The sequence below is a fragment of the Triticum dicoccoides genome, chromosome 6A (genome assembly GCF_002162155.2).
Source record: "Triticum dicoccoides isolate Atlit2015 ecotype Zavitan chromosome 6A, WEW_v2.0, whole genome shotgun sequence".
In the NCBI taxonomy this organism is placed as follows: domain Eukaryota; kingdom Viridiplantae; phylum Streptophyta; class Magnoliopsida; order Poales; family Poaceae; genus Triticum; species Triticum dicoccoides.
Genome location: NC_041390.1, coordinates 73,962,953 through 73,972,869, shown reverse-complemented (window position 1 = coordinate 73,972,869; position 9,917 = coordinate 73,962,953).

The following is a 9,917-nucleotide window of genomic DNA, read 5'->3' as shown; positions in this document are numbered from 1 at the left end:
CAAATAAACGGAGATTTTCACGCCAAGGATCCAAAAATGGCGGCCTATCGAAACGCCATTCTCAAAATGTCAGCTCGGTTCGAGGGACTCGAATTTCACCACGTGGCTCGGAAAAACATTCAGGCGGCGGATATCCTCGCCCGCATCGGCGCAAAACACGACGCGGTCCCTCCCAACATATTTCTGGAAAGGCTCTTCAAGCCATTCGTAGCATGGGAAGGGGACACCGGTAACAACAGTCCGGACCCGGCCAAAATACCCGATACCGAACTCTCTGAGACAATCGGAGGCTCCGCCACCGAAACAACACCTTCAGCCCACGAAATAATGGCCATTATTGCCCCATGGACAGAACCATTCCTGGCCTACCTAACTAGACAGGAACTTCCAGAGGACCAAAATGAGGCACGCTGCATAGTGCGGCGATCCAAGGCCTACAGGGTCCATGAGGGAGAGTTGTACAAGAAAAGCACTACCGGAGTCCTTCAAAGGTGGATCTCCGAAGAGGAAGGGCGGAATCTTTTGGCAGAAATTCACGCCGGACTCGGCAGTCATCACACCGCAGCCCGGGCTCTTGTAAGCAAGGCCTTCCGTACAGGATTCTATTGGCCAACGGCCCGGGCAGATGCACAGGACTTGGTCCAACGTTGCGCCGGTTGCCAGCTCTTCGCAAATCAAAGCCACATGCCACCCACCGCCCCCCAAACAATCCCCATTACATGGCCCTTTGCGGTCTGGGGGCTTGACATGGTTGGACCCCTTAAAGGGGGAACCCACAAGAAAAAATACTTATTGGTCATGGTGGATAAATTCACCAAATGGATAGAGGCTAAATCGGTTAAAACGGCCGAATCTGGACCGGTGATAGATTTCATATCCGGGGTTGTACACCGTTACGGCGTCCCCCACAACATCATCACTGATAACGGCACGAACTTCACGGCCGACGATGTAAAACTCTGGTGCAGCAAAATGGGCATCAAGCTCGATTATGCTTCAGTCTATCACCCACAAACCAATGGTCAGGCCGAACAAGCAAACGGTCTTATAATGAGCGGCATTAAACCCAGATTAGTGCGTTCCTTAACGGAGTCTGACACGCACTGGATAGAGGAGCTCGACTCCATACTCTAGGGGCTGCGGACCACGCCGAATCGTAGTACCGGATATACACCGTTTTTTATGGTGTACGGCGTAGAGGCAATCTTGCCCTGTGACATAATTCATGACTCATCTCGAGTGCGCATGTACGAAGAAAGAGGAGCCGAGCTCGATCGGCAGGACAGTCTGGACACCTTGGAGGAAGAGCGCGACGTAGCCAGAGCCCGTTCCGCATTTTACCAGCAACAGGCTCGCAGATACCAAAGTAGAGAAGTATGGGCCAAAACTTATAATGTTGGTGAACTAGTTCTACGACTGCCGGATAGGAAAAAGAACAAGCTCCAGCCCAAATGGGAAGGTCCCTTCATTATCGACCAAGTTCTGACCGGTGGAGCGTACCGACTGCGGGATGCATCGACTAGTCAACTCGAGCCGAACCCATGGAACGCAGCTAGGCTTCGAAGATTCTACGCCTAGCACCGGACTCTATGTTAGTCCCCTCCCTTTGTCCATTTTCTGCATATGCATCATCTTTCTTGTTTCCCTTTCTTTCTTTTTCTTATTATTTCGCTAGGCCTTCAAGGGTCACCTTGTGCCTCACTTGTACATTACAGATGCGTTAGCCGCACTCTCCATACCTGGGGGCTTCTTTCATAGAAGCTTAAGTTATTTACCTGGCCCTCACGCCCAACACATGTGTTATACTTCCACATGTACCTTTTTTCACCATTATATGCATCGATATGACTTAAGTTTTGGCCAAGCTGGGTTGCCTGGCTCTTGTATTTATGCCCTATGTTCCCGTTAATTCGGCTAGGGCATAAGGGGGGCACCTCTGCGATTGTTACCACCGGGTTAGCCGGATGTGTACCTCAGACTGGGTGAAGCCGAAAGCTAGCGTTCTTAAGGGAATATTCGGTCGGTGAACAAAAGATGAGTTTTATTTATTATCCATATCTTCCCCCAGATGCTTTTTCTGCGCTTCTTATCGCAGTCCGGACATGCACTTTAGGGCATGCTTACCCAGGGAAAAGAACCCTTAACGGAACTATTCTCCCTGGAATATGTTTCTTACTACCCATGTAATATAACATAACTAGTTGGGCACTTGTCTGATAAAGCACTAATGACCCCTATGCCTGGTCTCCACACATGCCCCGGTTCTTACATAACCGAGAGGGTATTCGGATACACTCCGGACCGTCGGGTCCCGAGGTTGAAGCGAAAAGGTCCGCCACGACAAACGATCTACAATCCGGCTAGAAGGCTGTATACATTTCACTTTAAATTACATAGTCAATTTGACTGGTTGAATTCCTCTTCAATACCATCCAATAGGATGTCTAGTCTACAGTCCTGTTGGGAATACTTTGCGGCCAATTCTACTTGGCCGTACACTAAGCTCACAGGGATCTCCTTCCCATCGGGCCCCACAGGTTCGACTTCGACCATGTGGTTCGGGTCAGCCTTCATGTACCGTGTCTTCACCATTGCCCAGGCTTCCCTAGCGCCCTGACGGCAGGCCAATATCTTCCATAATTGGAAGCGCCGCCGCGCTCCCTTCAGCTTTTCTGCAAGCTCTCCAAGGCCTTCGGGTATGGAGATGGATGGCCAAAAGGCCTGGGCGACGCCTTGCATCACCTGCCGAACTCGTTTGTGCAGCTGTGAGAGCTCGGGAAGAAAGTCACCCGTTGAACCGGGCATTTCCTCGGCAGGACGACCTGTTAGCATACCTACAGACATAACTCTGTCAACCAGCTTCCTCGCCGAACTCTTTTTCAAAGTTCGTTCAAGCACTTACTAAATATGTCGCGTCGAAGCTGTCGATTCTCCTTAATAGAGTCCGATAGTTGGGCACGAACATCTTTTAGTTCCACGCCCAGCCTGGTGTTGGCATCTAGAAGATCATTCTTCTCATGCCTCACCCTCGTAAGCACGCTCTCACCGGCCTTCAGCTGGCGTAGGAGCTGTTGCTTATCCGGATTTACTCCAGCGTCATCTGCAATTTTATCATCAGATCTGCATATACGCCGCATCCTATATGACACTTATCATTTGAAGGATATATTACCAGAGGGGGTCTCTTTGGGCTCCCCTGCCGCGGCCAGTGCGGCCCAAAGTTGGGCTCTGCACTCTTCCAGCTCCTGGGACAGTTGAGTATTCTTTCGGTAAGAACCTGCATAACAAATGATCCTTAAATCAGTTATTCTAACTGTTTCAAGTCTCAGGGGCTACTGATATATATAATCACCAAATTTTCTCACCCGTATGTCTTTTACATACTGCTTCATGGCTCTGGCTAGACCATTTTGAGCGGCACGGAGGTACGCATCTCCCGAGTTGAAGGCATCCAATGCCTCTTGGGAGAAACAAGCGTCATGACGAACAGTCCGGCGACGCCTGTGGTTCATGGCACTTTCCACCTCGGAATTGGTGGCGGACAGTTTATCCACATCTTCTGTCGGAGGAGCGCCTGGCGCACGCCTCGTATTCGTTCCCGCCTCCGAATCCGGCCTTGGAGCCTGGCTGGTGAAGGCGCGATTAGTAGCCTCTCCGGGTATAGTCCGGCGAGCACTCTTTTTCCTAAAAAGAAGGCATGGGCGTTAATATGCCTCTGAGAATAATGTCTTGTAATAAAGACGGCGCGTCGTACCGCTGCGCCGGTGTCTCAATCCGGACTGTGGGTCTTTTCAGCTTGCCTGGCCTCGCGGCCCCTTGTTGGCTAGTCGCCGCAAGCTCGGCCTTCCGCCTCGAGGACCTCCCCTGCAAAACACGGTTGTTATACGGCAATCAAAAACACGCAAGGACGGATCCCTTTTCGAAGTACTGGGACTTTGGTCTCAGTTACCTGTGAGGCTGGAAGTAGCCTAGGGTAATCGGCCATAATGGCCACCAAAGCGTTGTCGTTGCTCAATTGGTAAAATACCCCATCGATCAGCTCCACAGATATGTCTGGATCCTCCTGGGAGGCCGGGTCCAGGGATCGTCCAAGGTCCTCGGGTTGTGGAGGGGGGTTGTTTATCTCCCTTACAGCCTGGCGCAGCTCCTGCGTTGAAATCGCTAGACTGGATACTTAACTATGGGAAAATGAAACGGATGGGTGAGAAAAAGTCTTCGCTTACCCAGCTCGGAGGATTGTACATAGAAAATCTGCCCTGCGGGTTGACATGGAGGAATTCCTCCTCTTCTCCCTTGTACAAAGTGGATAAGATCTTTATTAGATCAGCAACCGATCCCGGCCCTTTACGGCTGTAGCGGGTGGTGTCATCCTCCCTGTTGAAATCCCACATGGGGTGGCCTCTATACTGAAGCGGCTGCACCCCCCGCATAATACATATGGCCATGACCTCGATCATGGTCAATTCGGATCGAGCTAAAAAACTTATCCGGCTCATCAGGTAAAGAATGTCCCTGTTATCTTCCTCCAGGGAGCTCCATGGACGCCAGCTCCGGCGCTTCTTAAAAGGGGCGTTGTCGAACTCAGGAAGGCCGATTCTAATAGGATCCGGGAGGGGGACGTCTTCTATATAAAACCATTCTGAAGGCCATTCTTCGGACGTCTTCTTTGGGGTTCCGGATAGGTATCCGGTCATGGCAATACGCAACACTTCGGCTCCGCCCACTTGATATATTGACCCCTTCTGAGAACGGGGCACAAGGTAGAACAGCTTCTTCCACAGAGTGAAATGAGCCTCACAGCCCAAAAACAACTCGCAAAAGGATACAAAACCCGTGATATGCAGCATGGAGGCAGGCGTAAGGTTGTGCAACTGGAGGCCGTAGAACTCCAGGAGCCCCCGTGTCACGACCGGTTTTCCGGGCTCTAATTTCCAGAAAAGTGCCGTTGTGCTCACCAGCCCCAGGATTACTGTTAGCTGATGAGGCACCGACTTGTTACAGAAATTCCAAGCAAAAGTGCAAAATATGTAGTACAAGACCATTGTGGCCTATGAGTACATCAAATGGTTTCTAGTGGTTGAGGGCGGAAGCGGTTTGTGGATCACCACGGTCTATGGGACTCCATTTCCCACAGGAACAGCTGACCAGGTTAACTCCTATCTTCGCGAGGCTGCTATCACTGTTGCTTAGGTCCCGAGGCTGTCATCGCCACGCTCCTCTCCAAGCAAGCAATCTGGCCAAGACAATAGCCAGGGACAAGCCAGTGAGTACTTTGAATGTACTCGCAAACATTAAGAACACAGGTAAAATATAATTGATCAACATACACTAAAATATTCTATGATCACATCGTCGGTCATAAATAAAATCTTGATGCATGCAAGCAGGTTATTTATATGCAACCGGAATATGCAATGACAGAATAGAAATAAAATGCACCGATCGGATGTCTGAAGCGACGTCTCGAAAGGATAGTAAAAGTGAGCATGCCTAAGTCGGGCGTCTTAGCGACACCACGTAAGGGGCTTATAAAGTAAATAAAATAACAAGCATGCCACAGTCGGGCGTCTGAGCGATGCCACATAAAGGGCTTATGAGAAAATGGAATAACAAACATGCCACAGTCGGGCGTCTGAGCGACGCCACATAAAGGGCTTATATGAAAATGAAATAACGAACATGCCACAGTCGGGCGTCTGAGCGACGCCGCATAAAGGGCTTATAATCATAGTGAATATCCAGGAGGTGGTACCGTCCCAGGGATATTCATTATTTCAAACAATGCAAACGGTTAGTCCATAATGATAACAATCATAACCATCATATATCACATGTCATCATCAATATTCGAGTTTAGTGGTTTCTCCTCCGAAGACCGACACTAAGACCGACACTTGACCCATCCCAGACTGTAATCCTTAACCATGGACACGGCTATTCGAATAGGTTTAATATCTCTGCAGAGAGTGTACTCTTTACTCACGAGTAACGGATTCCTTTAGTCCATCGGACTAATTCCATCTACGGTCTTTTAATTGAAACACACCTGACTTGCACACACCAGCTTTTACTCGTGTCTGGAATCACCCATGACACCTGTTAAGCAAAACTCTAAGTGGGGAGGCTACAATCTCGCGTAGCATGGGATCAAATTTCTAGCGCGCACTCTAAGGGGTGCCCCCCTCTCGGTCCCAACCGGATACACCCATGCCCCCAGACCAGGTGGCATGCCTACCGGCTACAACCGGTATCTTCCACCATGGCCTCTCTGTACGGTGTGTGCCAAGACAAGGGTTAACAACTTACTGAACCATACCCCACCTACGGTAGGGACCAGTGGCAGTACGAAACAAGTATGGGGGTTACCGAAACAAGACTCGATCTATGGCCGACTCAGGAGGCTTATGAGTTCCCTGCATGACATGTATATCAAATATATTTCAACCGATGAAATCACCACCCATTATACCTTACTATGCCATACCGGACATAACCGTCCCGACGGGGACGGGCGACAAGCTCACTCCTACCCAAGGCAGAGGCTTTCCCGGATTCCTTTCCGGCATGCATGCAAGGCACATGAGGATGATTACCATCACAAGTATATACATTCGCAACAGCAAGGAAAATCACTAATATGCATTCATGCAAATGATCGTATCACCACATAAAATAAAGAGTTCTCCGAAATAAGGTGGTGTTATAATCGTATCAACTAACACACCAGAAATATTATGCCAGGGTCCAGAATGCTTGCCTTCATGGTGTGGAAAGGCAGGGTGCACTCCAAATCTTTTGAAAGCTTTCTTCTCTTCAAAAATCCTATTTTCAAAAATATGCAAATACCACATATTTCAAAAACAGTACAAAAAAGTTGTTTGGAAAATTTTCAAATAAATCTTAAAATAAACTAGACAGAATTTGAGAGATGTAGGGAAAAGAATCAATTCATTTGGAGTTACATTTAAAAAGTTATAGACAGTCAAAGCTCTAGTCAAAATCTATTTTAAAAGAAAATCCAGAAAAGAAAACGGTTCGAATGGAATTACGCTTTCGCACAGAGGAGACGTACTTGAGCCTTTACGCCTCCACTTATCCAGCGTGGGCGGCGCGTGAGTCACTGACAGTGGGCCCGGGGGACCCACTGGTCAGGTTTGACTAGTCGACCTCCCTCCTCTTCCTCTGCCCCGAGAGGAGGCGGGATTCCGGTGATGCTCGCCGGTGAACGGCAGCATCGTTCAGGAAACGGAGGTCACCCGCGGGCTCAGGGGATCGAGACAGTCACTCCGGTAGTCGTTACGGTCTCGGGGGTGGACGGAGCTGCCGGCGGCGAGCTTCGCGGCGGACGGTGGCTGTCGGGCAAAGTGATTTTTCTCCCGCGGTGAGTCCCGATCAAAATCGAGCAGGGGGAATGGTTCACGGGAGGAAGAGGGAGTTCTTGGTGAAGAGAACGGAAAGGGGGAGGCCCTGGTGGTGCCGGAATGAACGAGGCAGTGGCGGCGGCCGTGGTTGCCGGAGATGGGGAAGGAGACCTCCCCGGGTCGATTGGCTGCCAATGGGGGTCCTAGGGAGATGGCTTGGGACTGCCTGCGTGCGGAGACGAGCTTGGGGCTCCTTAAATAGGCGATCGGGGTCGGTTCCGATGGTGGCCGCGGATAAGGTCGCCGGCGACCGCCATTCTGTAGCTAGGGCATCGTGGCGGCGACGAGCGCTAGTGGACACGCTTGTGGATGAGCTCGCGCTGTTCCAGGGGGCAGGTGGCGAGCGGGAGAGGCTCGGGCGGCGCCGACATGAGCAGGGGCTGTCGGGCGACCGTGGCGGCTAGCTCCTGGCTTGCCGGGGACGTGGCGAGGGGCGGCTTGGCGTGATGCAGTGAGAAGGGGAGTGCATGGCGCGGCTCTACAGTGGGTAAAACCAGGGGCGCGACGCGTTGGCTCGGGCGCGGCACGTGCAAAACGCGTGCTCTGCTCGCACCCAGAGCACGCACGGAACGTGCTCGACGAAATGCCAATGCATGCCATAGGGCTTGGGTGAGGAAAGCACTTAGCAGACCTAGGTTAGGAGTAACTAGGAGTCTAGTGGACATGTTAGTTTGATCAGAGGTGCAAGTTCACAGTGCAATGACGAAATTCATGTCAAAGCTGTTCATGCACTTAAGGTGTTTGACAAAATGCCACAGGCACCTAGGCATTTCTTGGAGGGGCCAAAATCTCCAGATGGTGGTCTCATTGGATGCATAAGAAAGTGGTGAGGTTAGTTTGTGAAAAGCACAAACTTGTTAGTGCAAGTTTTGCAAAACTCCAGTTCTGGACAAGAGATAAATGGCAGTATTTCATGAACCAAAAATATTCAAATGGGTGCATGCTCCTGGACTTAGGGGTTTGGTAGGGCTATCTACAAGTAGGAGAAGGCACAAGGTTACTGGAGCAAAAATAAATAGGGTTGCAGTAGAAATCACAAGGCTGGACCAGAATGGAAAAGAGGTTGATTCACTCAAAATTTTCAAAGAACAGCACTAGGTTTTTGCATAATGTTGAATCATATGTTACTATCAACATCCCATAATTTTGGTGGAGGCTAGAAAGAAATATTTAAATGGGTTGTAGTGCAAAATTGCACTCTGGACCAGAGAAGAAAATTGGGTGCAGAGCTCAAAATATTTCATGAATAAAAGATATTTTTGTATAAAAGTGATTTGAAAACATCACATGACATCTCCAAATTTTGGTTGGAATTTTAAGTGAATTTATCAAATGGTTGTAGTTCAATTATGGCCATATAATCTTGGAAAACCATTTCTCAAGAAAATAAAGATCAAGCAAATTAATTATGTAATTTGTTCTACTAATAAAAGAAAAGTTTTTCTAGAGAGGTTAAACAAGTCCAATAACATATTTGAAAAGTTTTCACTTTGGGGAAAAACTCCATAATAACAAGGGAGAAAAATGGTTAAAAAAATCAAAAGGGAGCCCAGAAAATAAAAGTTTTAATCTACTGGCAAAATTTTAATTAACAAACAAAGTTAAAATTTTGGGGTGTCACACCCCGGATAAACGGATGAATTGGAAATCCGAGCCCTCTTACCAAATAAGGGACAAGGCATACCCGCTCTCCCTTGGAGAGATCGGGAAGGCTCTCCGCTTGCTCTCTGCCATTATAGGTGGCGAGCCCAGCTCGAACCAGGACCATGTACGCAGGGGGAAGAAATCCCTTGGTCTGAAGCATCACTAATTTGTTGTGTGGGATGGAACATCTCTCCCAATCTCCAGGCTTGGGGCTAGGGGAGCGAGAGGAGGAGCTGCGTCGACCGGCCATGATGGAATGGATCTCTGTCGAATGCGCTCCGATGAAGGCTCGCCAAGGGAGGATGGTGTGATTTGGATCTGAATCCTCGTCTTTTTAATAGGCAGCTCATTCACACAGCTAGGGGGGTAAATGTAAAAACACCCTGGCTCTTCACATTCGCTCGACACGTGGAAAGTGGCCATTATTGGGCATGGAAGCCAAGGAGTGCAACATTCACAAGAGGCCGGATACTATTTCAACAGGTACACGGAATTTGGAGAGGAACCCGCCTTGCAATGCCCAAGACAATACTGCGCGCCGGACTCATCGTCATTGAAGTCCTGTTTGGGGGCTACTGAGGGAGTCCTGGATTAGGGGGTCTCCGGACAGCCGGACTATATCCTTTGCCGGACTGTTGGACTATGAAGATACAAGATTGAAGACTTCGTCTCGTGTCCGGATGGGACTCTACTTGGCGTGGAAGGCAAGCTAGGCAATACGGATATGGATATCTCCTCCTTTGTAACCGACCTTGTGTAACCCTAACCCTCTCCGGTGTCTATATAAACCAGAGAGTTTTAGTCCGTAGGACAACAACAACCACAACATACAATCATACCATAGGCTAGCTT